The 17,939-nt window shown below is 50.3% G+C and overlaps 1 non-coding gene and 1 pseudogene across 1 annotated transcript; one reads left to right on the plus strand and one right to left on the minus strand.

Annotated features, from left to right (window-relative positions):
- The first annotated feature begins 315 nt into the window (after positions 1-315).
- Positions 316-394, plus strand: LOC144714707 (small nucleolar RNA R71; annotated as a pseudogene).
- Positions 395-7,717: 7,323 nt separating this feature from the next.
- On the minus strand, positions 7,718-7,826 carry LOC144714701 (small nucleolar RNA R71). Its single transcript, XR_013584439.1, has one exon. It is a non-coding gene; the product is annotated as a small nucleolar RNA R71 (small nucleolar RNA).
- Positions 7,827-17,939: the final 10,113 nt, after the last annotated feature.

The following is a 17,939-nucleotide window of genomic DNA, read 5'->3' on the forward strand; positions in this document are numbered from 1 at the left end:
GGAGAGTTACCTAGGAAGACATTCTTCAAGGTAGAGGTGAGCTCCTCCAATTTCTGGTTGGTCTCCCTTAGGCCCGCTTGTAGCTCTTCCTCCTTGGCGTTGACCTGCAGAACTCCTGCTCTCTTGGGTTGCACATTCCTCCCATTCTGATTGGCTCCAATCTCCTGCAAATCCGTTTCTGCAACTCTCTCCAAAATATCAAAAACTTCATCCTCATATGCAGTATAAAACGTTCCCCTCGTGGCGAGGTTTACCTTGTTTTTCATAAAATCAGAGAGAGACTCATAAAATATCTGAGCTAGTTGACATTGTTCAATTCCATGGTGAGGGCACTTGCTCAACAGATCATTGAACCTCTCCCATGATTCACTAAACGCCTCACCATCATGAGGATGGAAGTTGTGAATTTCCCTTCTATAAAAGTTAGTTTTGGAGAGAGGGTAAAATTTCTGCAGAAATTTTCCCTGCATCTCTTCCCATGAATTAAAAGTGATTCCTAAATTGCGGTACCAGGAAAATGCTTTATCTTTTAAGGTTAGAGGAAAATATTTCATTTTTAAAATTTCTGTAGATATCCCTGGAACGTTTTGAGATGAACACCTAATGTGGAAATCATCAAGGAATTCTAATGGGTTTTGAGCAGGCAGTCCATTAAATTTAGGTAAGGAATGAATTAATGCATTGTCATATCGAAAGGAAATACCGTCACCGATGTTCAGATTTACATCGGTTTGACGCAAGCTTCCCGACGGTGTGGACCTATCCAGCATAGTCCTCCTCCTCTCATTCTGCTGGTGCATCTCTTCAGCCATATTTCTCTACTGAATTTCTGGTTCTGTCACTGTAGAATCCGGAGTGGCGTCTCTAATGTCTTTCTCTGCAGACTTTTCACCAGCTCCTGAGCGTGTTACTACCATAAATCTACAACAAACGGTTAGAATAACAATGAGCTGAGGATTGTCAAGTCCTGCAGCTCTAGAAAAATCAACAAAAATGACTGTAGATTCACAAAAATGACTGTAGGTTTAGAGAGATAACTGTAGATTCAGAGAAAACAAAAATTTCTACTGTAATACCGTGCTCCCCGGCAACGGCGCCAGTTGATAAGCTCAGATTTTATGTATTTTTACTGGTTATTTAGCAGTTCACACGTGTGAGGTTCAGAGCTTGTGCAACAAATTTATAAACCTCACGGCATAAGGCGAGTGAGGGTCGATCCACAGGGAGCAGGAGAAAACAGCAGAAATTTCCTTCTTTATTCAATAGATATGTCACTTATCAATTTAAAATAAATATTAAACTCTGTTAAATGATCCTCAGGAAAATCACAGAATTCCTCTTTAATTCCCAGCTTAGTCGAAAGATTTAACTGCTATTGCTCTGATTAAGTTAAAGATTTAACTTAATAGAGGCTGTCTACAGAGGAGTTCTCTGTAGACAGCACCTTTGCCCTTGGGGGCAAAGGATCAAACACCTTGCGTGCAGGGTACCTGCGCGCAAGGTGTTTGCGTGCAGCAGCGCTGTTGCGTGCGGCATGGCTGCGCCCGACGCTGCTGCGCGCGGCGCTGCTGCGTGCGGCGTTGCTGCGCGCGATGCTGCTGCGTGCAGCAGTGCTGTTGCGTCTTGGCGTGGCTGCGCGTGATGCTGCTGCGTCGCGGCGGCATTATGGCGCCGGCGGTGCTGCTGCGCGGCGCTGCTGCGTGCGGCGGCGTTGCTGCGCGCGCAGCTGCTGCGCGTGCGCGCTGCGTCTTGGCGGCGTTGCTGCGCGGCGCTGCTGCGTTGCGGCGCGCGGCGGTGCTGATGCGCGCGGCGGTGCTGCTGCGCGCAGTGGTTCTGCTATATCAAAGGGATTTTTGGGGAGGTTTGGGGAGGATGATCAGAACAAGAAAGAAACAAAGCTCAACTGAAATCAAATCTAAAACGAAACAATCCTCAGTTGGAAAACATTGGAAGATCTTGTGACTCTTCCAACCCAACCAAAATTGTCTGAGAAGAGAGGGATTACAGGGCTGAAGCTTGAGATTTCCCCACGTCGGGTGTCACGTCCTTGCGGCGAGGCGTGGTTCTTCAATCCAAGCTATCTTCAGTCTGTTCTTCCTCTCCAACTCCAAAAGCTCATCAGCTCCTGGAGGGTGCAGAAATCCTCTTCTCCAAGCCCTAGTTTCCTTAGAGAAAATTCTGAACAACCTAAACTCCTCTCTCAAGAGAGTATTTATAGGTTTTCTCTTAAGTCATGCCCAGGGGCATTTTCGTAATTTTTTCCACTTCGAATTTTTGCCCACTTCTGTTGATCCTCCTCTCTTCCTTGATCTTCTTAACCTGTTTCTGAATGTTCACTAGCCATAAAATGTTAAATATATTCCACTTGATTCAAAGAATCAAGTGGGGTTAGTGATTTCATAAAACAATACATATGCATGAACTTAGCATGAATTCACAAGATAATTGTAATGAATTTAAACTTAAGAACTTGATTATTTGATGACATATTTTAGAGTCATCAGTTCACGGCCAGCGGGGTAGGCTCGGAGTTGACGCAGCGCAGGACAATGGTGGGTAGCGGCGTCCGGCGTGGCACGGCGGAGTGCCCATAGCGGCAGCGCGTGTGTGGCGGCTCTTGACGCGGCATGGCAGAGCGCAAGGCGTCATGGGGCGCCGGACAGGCATGGGCACAGTGGCGTGGTGACGGGTGGTGGCCGTTGGAGCGACAAGCGACGGTGCGATGACGGCGACAGCTGTGCGCGGCGGTGGCGGCCAAAGGCGGGTACGACAGCGGCGGCGTCGGGCAGCAAGCAGCGGCGCTCTGGGCAGGGCGGTGTTTGGCCGTGGCATTCGGGCAGCAGGCGGCGGGACTCCAGGCATGTCGGTCGGGTCGGCGTCCTCCTCCCCTTTCTCTTCTCTCTTTCGTCTTCTTCTTTTCTCCTCCTTCCTCTTCTTCTTCCTTCTTCTTCGTCGTTCTTCTTCTTCTTCTTTCTTCTTCTTTCTTCTTTTTCTTCCTTCTTCTTCCTCTTCTCACGATTGTGACTCTTGGAATTCCAACGTTATAACTTTTTAATGAAAATCAAGAGTGTTTGTGAGGGGCGCCCACCCTTCCCTTATATAAGGGGATAAATGGGCCCCTTAACTACAAAAAGGGGTGAGAAAATAAATAAAGGAAAGAAAAGTAGGACTTGTCAGGCCCACTAGATAGATGGGAGGGGAAGATATCCTCATATGGGTTCTTCCCCTCGCTACAACGACAAAATGATAAAGACGAAAAGCAATGAAAGGGAAAGTAAGAAACGAGTAAGTCAAAAGGCTCCGAAGGCGGCGTGCTTTCACGCTGAATATTTGAACTTGTGGTTGCGCGTCGATGCTGCGGCTCGTCATGTCGGCTGGACACGTATCGGTGGCGGGCTCGATGACGGTGCTGGCTCCTGGCGTGATGACTCTACTGTGTTGGACGGTGCCGCGCCACCAAGGAGTGTCCATGTTTGACTCCTCTGAGAGGAAGGTGACATCATCCTCCTCGCTTGTGGCGGCGTGGCCGCTAGTCTCTCCACAGGGTTCCTCTGAACTAGGGAGCGGGGCTTGAGCATTAGTCAAGCAGTCCTCCCGCTCAAAAGGTATATGTGATGGGTGGAGGTCGGGCAAGGAGGTGAGTATATATGGTGGGGGGGGGGAGTGCGGCTAGGGTGGGCCGGTAATCTAGGGATGGTAATGGCCGGTGAGCTGGGTGGAGGGAAGTGAGATGGAGGGGGGCGAGGGGGAGGGTGCAAGGGGGACGGGAGAAAGGTGGAGGAGGGCGGGGGGGAGGGGAGCAAGGGTTACGGGAGTGAGGCGGGATGGAGCTAGGGGGGAGGGATGATGGAAATGAAGGTCAGTGGGAGGGTGTGAAGTGGGTGGTGGAGGTAGGCAGGGGTGGTGGGGTAGGTGCTAAAAGAGGGGTAGGTGTGAGAGGGGGTTGGGATGGTAGACTATGAGAGGGCGATGTAGGTCGAGGTGCTAGGGAGGAACCCGAAGATGAAGGACGGGGGGATGGTATAGTGGAGTGGATATGCTTGACCTCTGTGCACTCTCCCTCATGTCTCCCTAGTACATCTAGTAAGGCAAAGGAGTTTGAGGTAAGTGGGGCTCGTATCTCTTGACCTTTGCCTGATCGAGTACTAGTAGTAGATATCTCTACGGTGAGGGTTGGAGGGCGCTTATTAGCGCCCTTCTTCACCCACTACGGGGCTATCGGGCCAGGCTTAGCCGATACCGGCTTAGCCGACATGGAGTCCCATGAGGACGAGACAGTAGGCACACCCTGCGATATAGTGGTTGGACGGGTGCTCAGTGGTGGCCTACGGGTAGGGTGGCGGTCATGTGTAGTGTGGTTGATGGCTAGTATATAATCGTTGTACGACAAAGGGAGGAGGTACTCCTCCATGGGAGTTGAGGCGGTCAGTGACGCCTTTTGGTGGCACGCATGGATAGTATGGCCAAGGAAGGTACAGTGTGTACAGAACTGTTGAAGGTTCTCATACACAATGGGTTGATGAATCAACTCATCTCCGTTCTAAATGAGTATCATGAGGTGAATAGGCTCAAGGAGATCTATCTCGACATATACCCGCACATTTCCCGGGCGATTGAACAATTCTACATCTTTATCGAGACGTATAAATGTTCCAACTATGCCAGCAAAATATTCAAGAGCAGTGGGCATGAAGAGATGTGGCCGTAGCCCTGGGAAACCTATCCATACCGGCACGGAATGAGGACAGTGCTCTCGCGTGCTCGTCTATTCAGCTATCTAGTGATAGATATCCATGATGGAGCCACTGATCGTCCACGTAATTTGACTCCAAGACCTCCTAAAGTCAGCTTCTACTTGGAAGCGAATGAAGATACTCCGGTGGTTGCGTGCGCCGATTAATGCACGATGACGTCGAAAATGAGGTCCTACCATCGCTGAGAAGTGGGACTTGGTGTCGAGTGTGTGGGGGCGCAGCTCCCACTGCAGCCCCAGAAACGTCTTTGGAGAAATCACCGTCGTCCTCGATCGCACCAGCCGTCCGTGTTCAGCCCGCTCGACAAGCCGAGGCGACGGTACGCACGCTCAGATTCAAATACCCCAGGTAACGAATACCTTATCTTTGTCTTTACGTCTTTGTTTTTTCGTCATTTTGGTTTTGATCTTCTTTCGTCGTTTTCTGACTCGTGATGATCATGTGTAAGGAGGGAGGTTCATCCTATAAGGATTTCCCCTCCCCCCCATCCTCGTCATTTCGTTGTTCTTCTCCTTCGTCCGCTTTTCTTCTAGGTTCTAGGTCGGTATCTGCTTTCTCTTTTGGTCTAAGGGGCCACCCACTTCTCCCCCATATAAGGGAAGAAGGGTGCCCTAAACTACACCCTTCGTTGAATTTTGAAAGCTGAAGTTTCCTCGTTGAGAGTTAGGGTTGCGACCCCAGAAGGAAGAAGGGAAGGAGAAGGAGAAAGAAGGAGAGGGCGAGAGAAGAGGAATGGAAGAGAGCTACTGGAAGCGTCCGCCGTTGCCGCTCGCGCCCATCGTGCTTGAGCCGCCACCGCCGACGAGCATACTATCAGCGCTCCGGCCGTCGCCCTGCCTCGTTGCGTCATGGGCCGTCGGCATCAAGACGGTCATTGCACCGAAGGAGGCGCCTTCGCAACCTAGGCCTCGGCTGCGACGGAGGTCACCCACGCTGTTCGCTTGCTTTGCAACTTGCCTTCCACATCACCCCGAACCCGCCGCTGGTGCACCCTGTTGTGCCCACTCCTGATTTTGTGCCTAGCGCCTTCACGCTATGCACGACGCCTCCCGTCAAGCCTCCCCGCTCACGGCGAGCACCCAATGGCCTGTGAACGCCGGCCCGGTTGTCACCTCCAAGCTCCATGCTTGGAGCCTGGGCTCCCCCTTCCGCGGTGACTCACGTCAATGCACCGTATAAATAGCCTCTTAAGGGCTCATTGTATGTTGTCCATAATTTCTCTCAAGGAAGCTAGGGCTTGGAGAGGAAGGATTTCTGCAGACCCTCCAAGCCTGATGAGCATTGAAGCTGGAGCACGATGATCGTCATCTTGCCGGAAGGGCATGACACAAGGTGGTGTGAGAGTTTCAGTTTTAGTTGGTGCATCCTCTCCCTACAAAGACAATCGAGGTTGGAGGGGAAGGTGCTGAGTGGTACCTCCCTGTTGTTCCAAACGAGATTGTTCATCTTCTAGTTTGATCTTTGAGTTCTTTGTTTGTTCAGATTTATTTTCCCTCTCGTTTTTCTGAAAACCTAAACTGTTCTTCAGCAAATTCTGTGAAATTGACTCCTACAGGAGGGCCTAGGCAGCTAGCAACCCAGGCCACCGCTTAGGTTGCCAGCAGGCCGAGCTTCTTGCAGCCAAGGCCGTGCGTAGCAACGCCGCACGCAGCCAAGGCCGCGCACAGCACTGTTGCACTCAACCAAGGCCGCGTGCAGCACCGCCGCACGCAGCCAAGGCCGCGCGCAGCACCGCCGCACGCAGCAGAGGCTGCGCGCAGCTAGCTGCGAGCTGCCCAGGCCGTGCCTGCGCGCAGGTAACTGCCTGCGCACAGGCCAGCCATCCCGCACGTAGGCAAGCAACCCCACGCGCAGTTAGCTGCCTGCGCACAGGCAGCCGCGCTGTGCGCAAGCAGCAGCCTGCGCATAGGGAAGCCATCCTGTGCACAGGTAGCACTTGCGCACGGGCAGCAACCCTGTGCGTGAGCATTCACCTGCGCACAGACCGCACCTGCGCGCAAGGTGTTTTCTCGTTTGCCTCAAAGGGCAAGAGCACACCGTCAGCAGGAAATTCTCTACTGACGGCTCTGTTCAGTTAAGTTTTACAAAGAATAATTTGTAGAACTTAATTGAGGTTAGTTTAACTGAACATTAAAGCTGCAATTAAAAATCTTGAACTGATAATCTATAGTAAACTGAAAAGAATTTTCTGCTGTTTTCTCTGCTCCCTGTGGATCGACCCTTACTTGCCCTAAGGCTGTGAGGTTATAAGTATTGTTGCATAAGCTCAATCCTCACACGATTTAACTGATAAATAACCAGTAAAAACACCCAAAATTTGAGCTTATCAATTGGCGCCGTTGCTGGGGAGCACGGTATTACAGTAGTAGATTTTTTTCTGTCTTTTCAGTTATTCTTTACTCATTCTCCTAAAGCTGCAGGACTTGAAAATCCTCAGCTTACTGTCTTTCTAACTTTCTGCTGAAGTTCTATGGTAGTGACACATTCAAAGGCTGGTGAGGAGTCTACAGAGAACGTTGCAAGAGACACAACTCCAGAATCTACAGTCTTAGAACCTGAAAATCAGTAGGAAACCATGGCAGAAGAAGGACACCACCAGCAGGAGAGAAGGAGAACCATGCTGGACAGGTCAACACCCTTCGGAAGCCTACGGCAAACAGATGTGAACCTGAACATAGGTGAGGGTATCATGTTCAGGTATGACAATGCATTGATACACTCTCTACCTGAATTTAATGGATTACCTGCTCAAAACCCTCTAGAATTCCTTGATGATTTCCAGATTAGATGCTCATCTCAAAACATTCTAGGATTATCTACAGAAATGCTTAAAATGAAATATTTTCCTTTGACGTTAAAAGATAAAGCGTTTTCCTGGTATCGTAATTTAGGAATTACTTTCAACTCTTGGGAAGAGATGCAGGGAAAATTTCTGCAGAAATTTTACCCTCTCTCCGAAACTAATTTTTATCGGCGAGAAATCCATAATTTCCATCCCCATGAGGGCGAGGCCTTTAGTGAATCATGGGAGAGGTTCAATGACCTCTTGAGGAAATGCCCTCATCATGGAATTGACCACTGTCAGTTAGCTCAAATTTTCTATGAATCTTTATCAGATTTCATGAAAAATAAGGTTAACTTAGCCTCCGAGGGAACATTTTATACGGCATATGAGGACGAAGTTTTTGATATTTTGGAGAGAGTTGCAGAAACTGATCTGCAGGAGATTGGGGCAAGCCAAAATGGGAGAAACCTGCAACCCAAGAGAGCAGGAGTTCTGCAGGTCAATGCTAAGGAGGTGGAGCTACAAGCAGGCCTAAGGGAGACTAACCAGAAATTGGAGGAGCTCACCTCCACCTTGAACAATGTCTTTCTAGGTAAGCCCCCCATCATTAAAGCTAAAATCTGCTCTCTCTGTTTCAGCAGAGATCATGAAGATGGGGCTTGCCAAGCCATGGAAAAAGAACTGAAAGCCTTCAACCAACAACAACCATGGGCAGGACAAAAAAAGGCAAATTTTCAAAACGGAGAGAGCTTCCACCAAGGAAACAAGCCTGCAATTCAGCCCCAATTTCAACAAAGAAAGAAGTTCCAGTCTAGCCCCCAGCAGCAGTATCAGGTTCCATCTCAGACCCACACTGTTTTGTCTACCCTAATCCCTGTCATTTCAGACATGATAGAGAAGCAAAATCAGAAGTTGCGGGCGGAGATGGAGATGCGAATCCAAGTGATGATGGAATTCCACACGAAGCAGATGCTGAATTCCCAATAGCAAATGAGGAAGCTGCTGGAGAGCTTCAGGCCTGGACCTTCTGAGCATCAAGGTACACCTACAGAATCTCCTTGCACATCTAACAGATTTCCCACTAAACCTATGATAAACCCATGCAACCTACACCATGTACAACATTCTGAACATGATGAGATGAAGGAGGAAGATCCTGAAGTTCTAGCAATCTAAAAATTGAGAAGTGGAAAAGAACTTCAAGATCCTTATCAGAATTCTACAGAGAATTCTAGAAAGATAAATGAGCCAAGGGGGGAAGAAGAAGAGGATCTTTCCTATGCGAAAGAACCTCTACCTTCTACTAGCGGGCAAGAGGTGCCTTACCCCTCTGCTCTTAATAGAAAAAAACCTGTGCATGATTATGAAAACAGGTTATTAGAAAACTTTAAAAAGGCCACCATGACTGTCATAGTGGAAGACATGCTTAGGTGTGCACCCTCTCTTAAGAAATATCTTAAGGATTCTTGCACTACTAGAAAAACTAGGGAGGTAGTAAAACTTTCAGAAAATGCTTCTAGTATTTTTAACGACATCCCTATCAAAATGAGGGATCTAGGTGCCCCTTTCATCACATGTGAGATAGGAGGAAATTTTTTTTCGAAAGTTTTATTAGATACGGGAGCGAGCATTAGCATCATTCCTACGGCCTTATACGAGGAATATGGCTTTGGGGAGCTTGAAGAAATCCATATGGACCTACTCCTAACCGAAGGAACTGTTAGGCAACCTGAAGGAAGACTGACGGACGTCATGATTACTGTAGAAAATTGTTAAATTCCTGTAGATTTTATAGTCACTGACGTAAAAATTTCAGGAAGCATTAATTTAGCTCCTATTATTCTAGGAAGACCGTTTTTAGTAACGGCGAGGACGATCATGGATTGGGAGAAAGTGACTGTAGAGTTTAAGATAGCATTAATTTAGCTTATCAGCCGCCCCGCCGCGCCCCGCGCCGCCTCGCTGCCTCGCCGCCTTTCGCGTCAATGCCACCCGCGCAGCCGACCCTCGTCGAACCGCCCCGCGCCCAGTCGTTGAGCTAGGCCGCGCCACCGCGCACCCCAGCTCAGCCGACCAGCCCAATGGGCCTATCGGCCTAATGGGCCAGCTCCAGCCGTGCCCGAGGCACCGCACATCTGCGCCCCGAGGTGTCGGTAACCCTATCCGCCGTCACCGCTCCCCGCCGCCGCCGCTCACCGCTGCTGTCCCTGCTCGACACCGTCGCTGTCGCAGCCACTACTTGCCGCTCAATGCCTCCGCCGCCGCTGCCATTCTCATCATTCGGCCGGTTGACCGCTCTACCCACTGGTAGTCGGGCCCACCAGCGCCTCAATGACTATCCGTGGAGCGTCGACCACGTGAAGATAGAGACTCCTTTCATCCCCAACGAATTGAGGACCCGCGCAGGACCATTTCGCGACGCCCCCCCAGCGAAAGCGGGACGTGCCGTCAAAGATCACTGTCCTCAGAGAAGGACGAATGGACCACGCTCCCTCCGTAGGATGTCAACGACGTCTATCCTGCATCACATATAGGATTCCCTAGGGATGGCCATAGAGACGCAATCGAGCCGGAGAGCTCAACGCAGAGGTTCTACCTCCCCGCGACGTTCAGAACCATCACCCGACAAGAGAGGCAACGCTACTGCCCTCTCAGAGCATCGTCTCGTGACACCAGTAGCTGGTTTGATACCACCGCCTATCGAAGCCGCGCGGACTGCACCAGTTGATACGGGTGTCCCGAGTCGTCCGGACCACGAGACCCCACTAGCTCCTCTCGTGACCCATCGATTTCCCCACACGACTCACCGCCTTCCCGCGGCGAGTCCCCTCTCGATGATTACCAGGAAGAGATGGTCGTAGGCTGTCGACCGCATGGGAAGACTCCCGTGGACGAGTTCATTGCCCCAGCGCATGCTTGTGCCACCGACGCCGGTCGTCGTCAATGTCGTCCGACGCTTCGAGCGTGGGTGCGTTGCTCACCCTCTACGCTCTTTGTGCGCTCTGTGCGCTCCGCACGCTCAGTGCCCACGCGCGCTGCTCCACGCGCTCTGCGCGTTTCGTCCGCTCTGCGCACCCTACGCGCGCTTCGCATGCGCGGGTATCTGCCTATGCCTGAATCTGCGACCACAACATCAACTCACTACCAGGGCCGTCCAACGCCCGGAACGCCCACACTCCTTCATCTAGTGGGCCGCTCAACGCTCGGATTCGCCCAGCTTCGCCACGATCAGAATTTGCCGCATCCTCTTCAAGCATTACGGTGCTGAGGTATGCCTGAACTCTTTGGTGTCGAAAGTGTTCTTCGTCTAGTATTTTCTCAAGAAGTTTCCACCACCGTCTGAATTAGATTTGGTTTGTATTTCCCACTTCATCTCTCTCTTTCGAGTGTTTCTTTGTGATGCGAATTCGGATATTGATTTCGGTGCTTAGGCATCGTCGCGGTGGGGTGAAGACAGTACTCCCACCCTCGACAAGGGTCAGTGCTGCACCACTAGTTTTTCATCGGTTTTAAAGTCTGAATCCAACCGCGTGTATTTCTGTGGGCTGTTTTATCCCTCCAATATCCAACCCATCTATCGCCGTCCATCCATTCGCAACATTCCCCGTACTACAGTTATCCATTCCTTAGTCGCCCTACGTTAGGTTAGCAAGAGCATTTGCTGTGTGGTTGCCCTCTCACAGCTGACTTCAAAAGCTAGTTGTGCGAGGACGGAACCGCATGATGTCCTGCCCTATGCGATAGAGCCGCCATTGGGAGCATGTACCTACGCGAAGCATGTCGACTAACACTTGTGAGTCCGGTTCTACGACAATACTGTGGAGGTTTCGCTCCTCATAGAGGAGTAGACCATCACGTAGTGCCATAGCTTCGGCTACTGTATTAGTTTGTACATCATAGAAAGAAGAAAATGCAAAAAGAATGCTCCCTATATGGTCCCGAAGGATACCCCCCCCTCCCGCGAGCCCTAAGTTCCCTTTGGCCGTACCATCCGCATTCAATTTAAGTATGCCGATTGGCGGTGGCAGCTAATAAACAACCTGGTACTGAATGCGTGTAGGGGCCGGGGTCACCGGAATGCCCCAAGAGCAGAGGAAGTTGCACGGGAGTGCTGATTTGCCAGTTCGAGGGGGAAGAAGATGGTGGATGCGCCTGATCCACAACCTCACTCGACGCATGATATCCACGGAGCGCATGGGCGATCCTACAAAATGAAAAGAGTTTTGCCCTTTCCGTATCTCCCATAGCAGATAAGCTATGGTGATGTATATAATGGGGCTTCACTTAGAGTGTGTTGGCGAGAGAAACACCCTGCCAAAACTGTCAAACAGGGTCATTGTAGCATGAGGTAGTGGATGCTAATGGTATGTGATTTGGTGCCAGCATGCAAGTGCTTTCTCACTATGAAAGAAAAGATGATCCATGGTCTCAGTATGTGGGGCTGTGGGACAGCAGTGGCAGCGGGAACTGAGAGAATAACCTATTCGGGTCACTCGATCATCGGTCGGTAGGCTACGATGCAAGAGTCTCCAGAGGAAAAAGGAGACTCAAGGAGGGATCGCTGGATGCCAGATGCGGCGACCCCAGTGATGGATGGGTGATTTCTCGCGAAAATGCTCCCATAAAGATTTGCACGAGTATGCTCCTTCGGGTGTGAGCGTCCAAATGGCAAAGTCGGGCGTAGACCCGATTGTGGTACTCTAGACCTCAGGTAGCGTGTCTGAAGGGAGGCCATGCTGCTCTAGTAGGTGTTGCGTGTTGCCCATAAGCAATTGAGCCATTGTTAGTCGCACTTCATGTAGGAAAAACTGTGGATGGTGCGCGAGTGGTTCATCCACTTGCCAGGTATTGATCCAGGCACTAATCTCTCCTCGTCTAATGTGCTAGCGGGTGACCTCGGCAAGCTAAGGCCAGTGGCGCTGCCAAGTTTGCCATCACCAAGGACCTCGAATATCATCCTCCCGATGGGCCCACTGGCCATACTTGGCATAAATGAAACAACCCAATAGTGAGTATGTGGTGTGCAAATGCCATATGAGCTTCTTTTGGAGCATCTCCTGGACATCCGCAAGGCGTCTCATCCTTATAACCCCCTCATCCGTTGGCCGACATGCTTTTTCCCAAGAAACCCAATGGTGGCGGTGCTCTCCCTCAAGGTGACCTGACCATAAGAAACGTGCGCATAGTCGTTCCACTAAGCAGAAATCGTAGAAGACACTGAATGAACTGCCAGGGTGTGCAATGGGATACTCATGGGGATGTGTTGAATAAGTTGGATACATCCGCTTGGTGACAATAAATAAAGTTTCCATCCCTCTAGTTTCTTTCGGAGTTTACACAACAAGGTATCAAAGTAATGATGCCTCGCGGGTCCCAAAAGATAGGACATCCAAGATATTCAAAAGGAAGACATCCTCATGAGTAGCGAGTATAGTGCTGGATGATTTGAGAGAGCTTTATAGTAGTCGAAGGACCAACTATAAAACTACTCTTCGAGGCATTTACTCTTCGTATGTCGTGAGGACACTCATAAGTTCCTTAATCGATTTTTTAGATCCATTGAGGAAGAGGATGGCATCGTTTGCAAATAGAGAATGTGAGAGCATCAGACACCCCCTTTTCATAAAATACAGTTGGATGAGGCCGTGTTCAATCGCACGGGTGAGCGATCAGCTGAAGACATCTTCCATCAATATGAAAAGGGTAGGTGATATAGTATCGCCTTGCTGTGTTCAGTCAGTTGAGTTTCCATCCATCAAAAGAGAGAAGTGATTCTCTTTTATGCAAGCATTGACAAGATCAATGAACACATTAGTGAACCCAAAGCGGCGCAACACTAGGCCTTCCATTCGACTCGATCAAAGGCCTTCCCCATATCCAGTTTGATGATGACATTTGAGCCCAGAATATGAGTGTCCAAGGATTGGCTAGCTCCTGAACGAGCATGATGTTGTTATGGATCTTTCGACCCTTGACAAAACCACACTGCTCAGGCGAGATGAGTCGCTCAAGGAGGTTCCCTAGTCTATTTGTAATGAATTGTGATGCAACTTTGTAGCATACATTACAAAGACCAATGGGGCGAAAGTCTCGGAAGGTAGTTGGAAGAGCCACTTTTGGTATGAGCGCCAAAAAAGTAGATTTCTAACTACGAGGGAAGACTTTGCGCGTAAACACGCCCTTGATAGCGAGCGCCAAATCAGTGCCTACGATGTCCCAACAACCCGTGTAGAGTTCTGTTGAGAATCCATCCGATCCGGGGGCTTTGTTCATAGCCAAGGAAAAAACGACCTCCTTGATCTCTGCTCGAGTGGGTAGGGCTGTGAGGAGGGCGCTTTCTTAGTTGGTCACCAAGTGAGGGATAGAGGCGAGAAGGTCCTTACTCACCATAGTTGGTTGTAGGATAGGAGCAAGCGGTAAAACACCACTCTTGCATCTGCTAACTAGGCGGGGTCCTGATTATCCGTCTCTAGTAGAGTCGTATAATTGGGCCTGGCTCTGTGACGAATTGAGGCATGAAAGAAAATGTGTTTCTACCACCTTCTCGTAGCCATTGGATAAGCAATTTCTGGAGCTAGAAAAAAATCTCCTGGCGCCACATGGCGTCCTTAAGCTGCTCCTTCAGTCTAACTTGGCACTCTCCCATCTCGTCCATCCAGATATCTTGCAACTATCGCTCGACGGTAGCTAATTCCATCTTGAATGCTTCGACTGGTGCATGGACGTCTCCAAAGACATGTCGATTCCACCATTTCAGGTGGAATTTTAGATTCCTCAAGCGATAGCTGAAGTTCTCCATAGGTGATGTCGAGATCGTTCCATGCCAATAGCTGTGTACAAAACAATGAAAGTCATTATGCTTTAACCACATGCCTGGAAGCAGAATGGGGGCGGCGAACACGATCACTTGAGTTCGGGAGAAGGAAGATTGGTGAGTGATCCGAATAATATCTTAGTAGGATCTCAATCACGATGGTGCACTGCATCAACGCCGTGCTATTGGTGAAAAAACGGTCGAACTGTTGGTACATACGCGCATCGGCTTGACGTTGACTACATGAAGTCCACTTCTCTCCGATAGTGGGAGGCTCCACCAGTGATCTCTGGTGGATAAAATTGTTGAACACATGCATTGAACTTGGCCTAGGTAGGCCACCTCCCTGACGTTTGCTGACTGCCCCTATGCAGTTGAAATTCCCAGCTAGAAAGCAAGGGAGGTCAACAAACTTTGAGGAAGAATGAATATGTGAAGCGAGTTCCCCCAAGAGGGCTTCCCGCACTAAGTGCCAATGCAAGGCATAGACTATAGAAAGCCTATAGGGCTTCGGGAGGACGGTACGTCAAAAGTGGCGTACTGGGTCCCTTAAGTTAGTAGTTCCAAGGAATAGTCCTGCTTCCAAAAAAGCCAAAGCTTATTCGAAGGTTGACAGTAAACATGATTTATTCCGAGTTTCCTCGCAGTGGAATGGGAGCAATCCGAGGTGATCATCGGTTCAATAAGTCCAACTATTCCGAGTTTGTACGTATTGACTAGGGAGAGGAGATGTGACTGAGTTAGAGGGTTACCGATCCCTCTACAATTCCAAACAAAACTTGATATCATAAAACTATCGACTCGCATAACGCACCGTAGATCGGGTGTTATAGATGCGACGTGTATCCGGGGTATCCAAGTCATGACCTGGTAGCGGGGGAGTGTCCACGTCTGACTCTTTAGAGAGGGAGGTGGTATCGTCCTCCTCTCCTATGGAGGAGTGGCCGCTAGTATCTCCACATGTATCCTCAGAACTAGGGAGTGGGGCTCGACGATTAGTCATGCAGTCCTCACACTCAAAAGGTATATGTGATGGTTGGACGTCGAGTAAGACGGTAAGTATATCAGGTGGTGGGGGGGGGAGTGTGGATACGGTGGGCTGATATGTTAGGGATGGGGATGGGTGGAAGGCACGGTGGAGAGGTGGGTGGTGAGCGAGGAGAAGGGGTGGGTATTGTTGGCGAAAGATGAGCGGGATGGGGGGAGCCAGGTGGAGGGGATCTAGGGGGAAGGGAGCGAGGCGAAGATGGATGGGGAGGGGATGATGTGGAAGGTGCTAGGGTGGGAATGGGTGTGAAGGGGCGATGATGTGAGGGCGGGGAAGGTTGAGGTGCGTGGAAGGAACTCGAGGATGGAGGACGAGGGGATGGTATAGTGGAGTGGGTATGCACGACCTCCGTGCAATCTCCATTGTGGCTCAATGGCACGTCTAATAAGGCAAAGGTATTTGAGGTAAGGGGGGCCCTTATCCCCTTACCTTTGCCTGTGCGAGCTCTAGTAGTAGATGTCTCTGGGGTTAGGGTTGGAGGTTGCTTGTTAGCAACCTTCTTCATCCACTGTGATGAAGGCAGGCCAAGCTTGGCCGGGACTGGCTTGGCCAACAGGGGAACCTATGGGGGCGGAACACTAGGCACTCCCTGCAAGATAGGGATATGACAGGTGGTCTAGGGTGGCCTTTGGGTAGGGCGACGGTCATGGGTAGTGGGCCTAACTGCTAGTATATAATCATTACACGGCAAAGGAGGAAGGTACTCCACCATGGGAGTTGGGGTGGTTCGTGACGCCTTTTGGCGGCACGTATGAAGAGTATGGCCAAGGAGGGTACAGTGTGTACAGAATTGTGGGAGGTTCTCATACACGATCAGCTGACGGATCAACTCGTCTCCGTTCCTAATGAGTATCATGCGGCGAATGGGCTCAAGGAGATCTATCTCGACACATACCTGAGCATATGCTGGGCGATTAAACAAATGTATGTCTCTATCAAGACATATAAATGTTCCAACTGCACCAGCTAGAGATTCAAGAGCAATGTGCGTGAAGAGATGGGGCCGTTGCCCTAGGAAGCCTATCCACACCGCCATGGAGTGAGGATAATGCTCTCGGGTTGTACTCGTTTGTTCAGCCGTCTAGTGATATGTGTGCATGGTGGAGCCATTGATCGTCCGTGTCGTTCGACTCCAGGCCTTCCGAAAGTCATCTTCCAATTGGAAGCAAATAAAGACACTCCGATGGTTGCGTGTGCCAATAACCACCAGGCCGAGGAACTACCCCGATGCTAAGTATACCCTCGTAATATCGTCAATGAGTGGGCGTTTCGTAGTGAATCGCCCTATCAATGTGTAGGCAAATGGTGCTGCCATCCGCGAGACCTCCTCCTTGGAGAATGTTACTATGCGCATACCCTCCAAATCAGTGTACCCCTGTTTGGGTGTCGAATCATCATAATGGAGGGGAAGTGTGAGTTTGGGGAGCGGAGGTGTAGTAGTCGTGTGTGTAGCGCCCATGTGTGTAGTTCCCGCCACTTTCGCCACCCATGTCCTTAGTGGTACTCGTTCAGCTTGTTTTTAGTTAGGCGCCTGTCCTTTTGTCTGCGTTGCGTTGTGGTCCTCCACGCTATGGGTCAGCTTGGCATTGACCCAGTCAGCCGAGGTGACTGAGTTGACTCGTTCTTCGATGACCAAGCTGACCGGTTCAGCTTGGTCACGGTTGAGTGTGTCACCCAGTTCGGCTCGATCACGATTGACCTCGGTCATGGTTGACCAAGGCAACCGGTTAGGCTTGATCATGGGTGACCGAACCAACCGGTTCGACTCAGTCATGGTGGACCAAGACATCCGGCTCAAATCGGTCCTGGTTGACTGAGTCAATCACATCAACTCGGTCCTAGTTGACCAAGTCAACTTCTTTGACTCGGTCTTGGTTGACTGAGTCCACCGATCAACCAATGCGACTCGGTCAGGGGTGACCAAGTCATTTGGTTTGACTTGGTGATGGCGCAGCCGCGACCGCAGCCTTGAATACGTCTACGGAGACGTCACCGTCGCGCACAACAGCACCAGCCGTTCGTGTTTAGCCAGCTCGACAAGCTAAGGCGATGGTACGCACACCCGGATTCAAATACACCGGGTAATGGACACAGTATCATCATCTTTACGTCTTTGTCCCATTCGTCGTTTTGATTTTATCCTTCATGTTCATCATTACATCACGTTGTGATCATGTGTAAGGAGGGAGATTCATCCTATAAGGATCTTCCTGATGCCGGACGTCGTCTCAACGGTGTCCGACCGTCACCGAGGGTAGGGACTCGGTGTCGTATCACTAACTAATCGGTTCACGTCCACGACGTCAACCGATGGATATGCGGAGAACAAAAATGTATGTATGACGATAACGAGGATGATGGTCCTACTATGGTACGTGCAATGCGCCGACAATCTATGAGAGCCAACCTAGAGCGGGGACGGGGTCGCCAAGCTGGGTCGAACCAGCCCTCCAAGTCGTCCGAGGTGGGTCGAGGGCGCGCACGCCGTCGAATGGGGTAACTCCCACTGGAATGCTCACACGCGTCGGGGCGTCCCGA

Source organism: Wolffia australiana, chromosome 17 (genome assembly GCF_029677425.1).
Source record: "Wolffia australiana isolate 7733 chromosome 17, ASM2967742v1".
NCBI classification, from domain to species: domain Eukaryota; kingdom Viridiplantae; phylum Streptophyta; class Magnoliopsida; order Alismatales; family Araceae; genus Wolffia; species Wolffia australiana.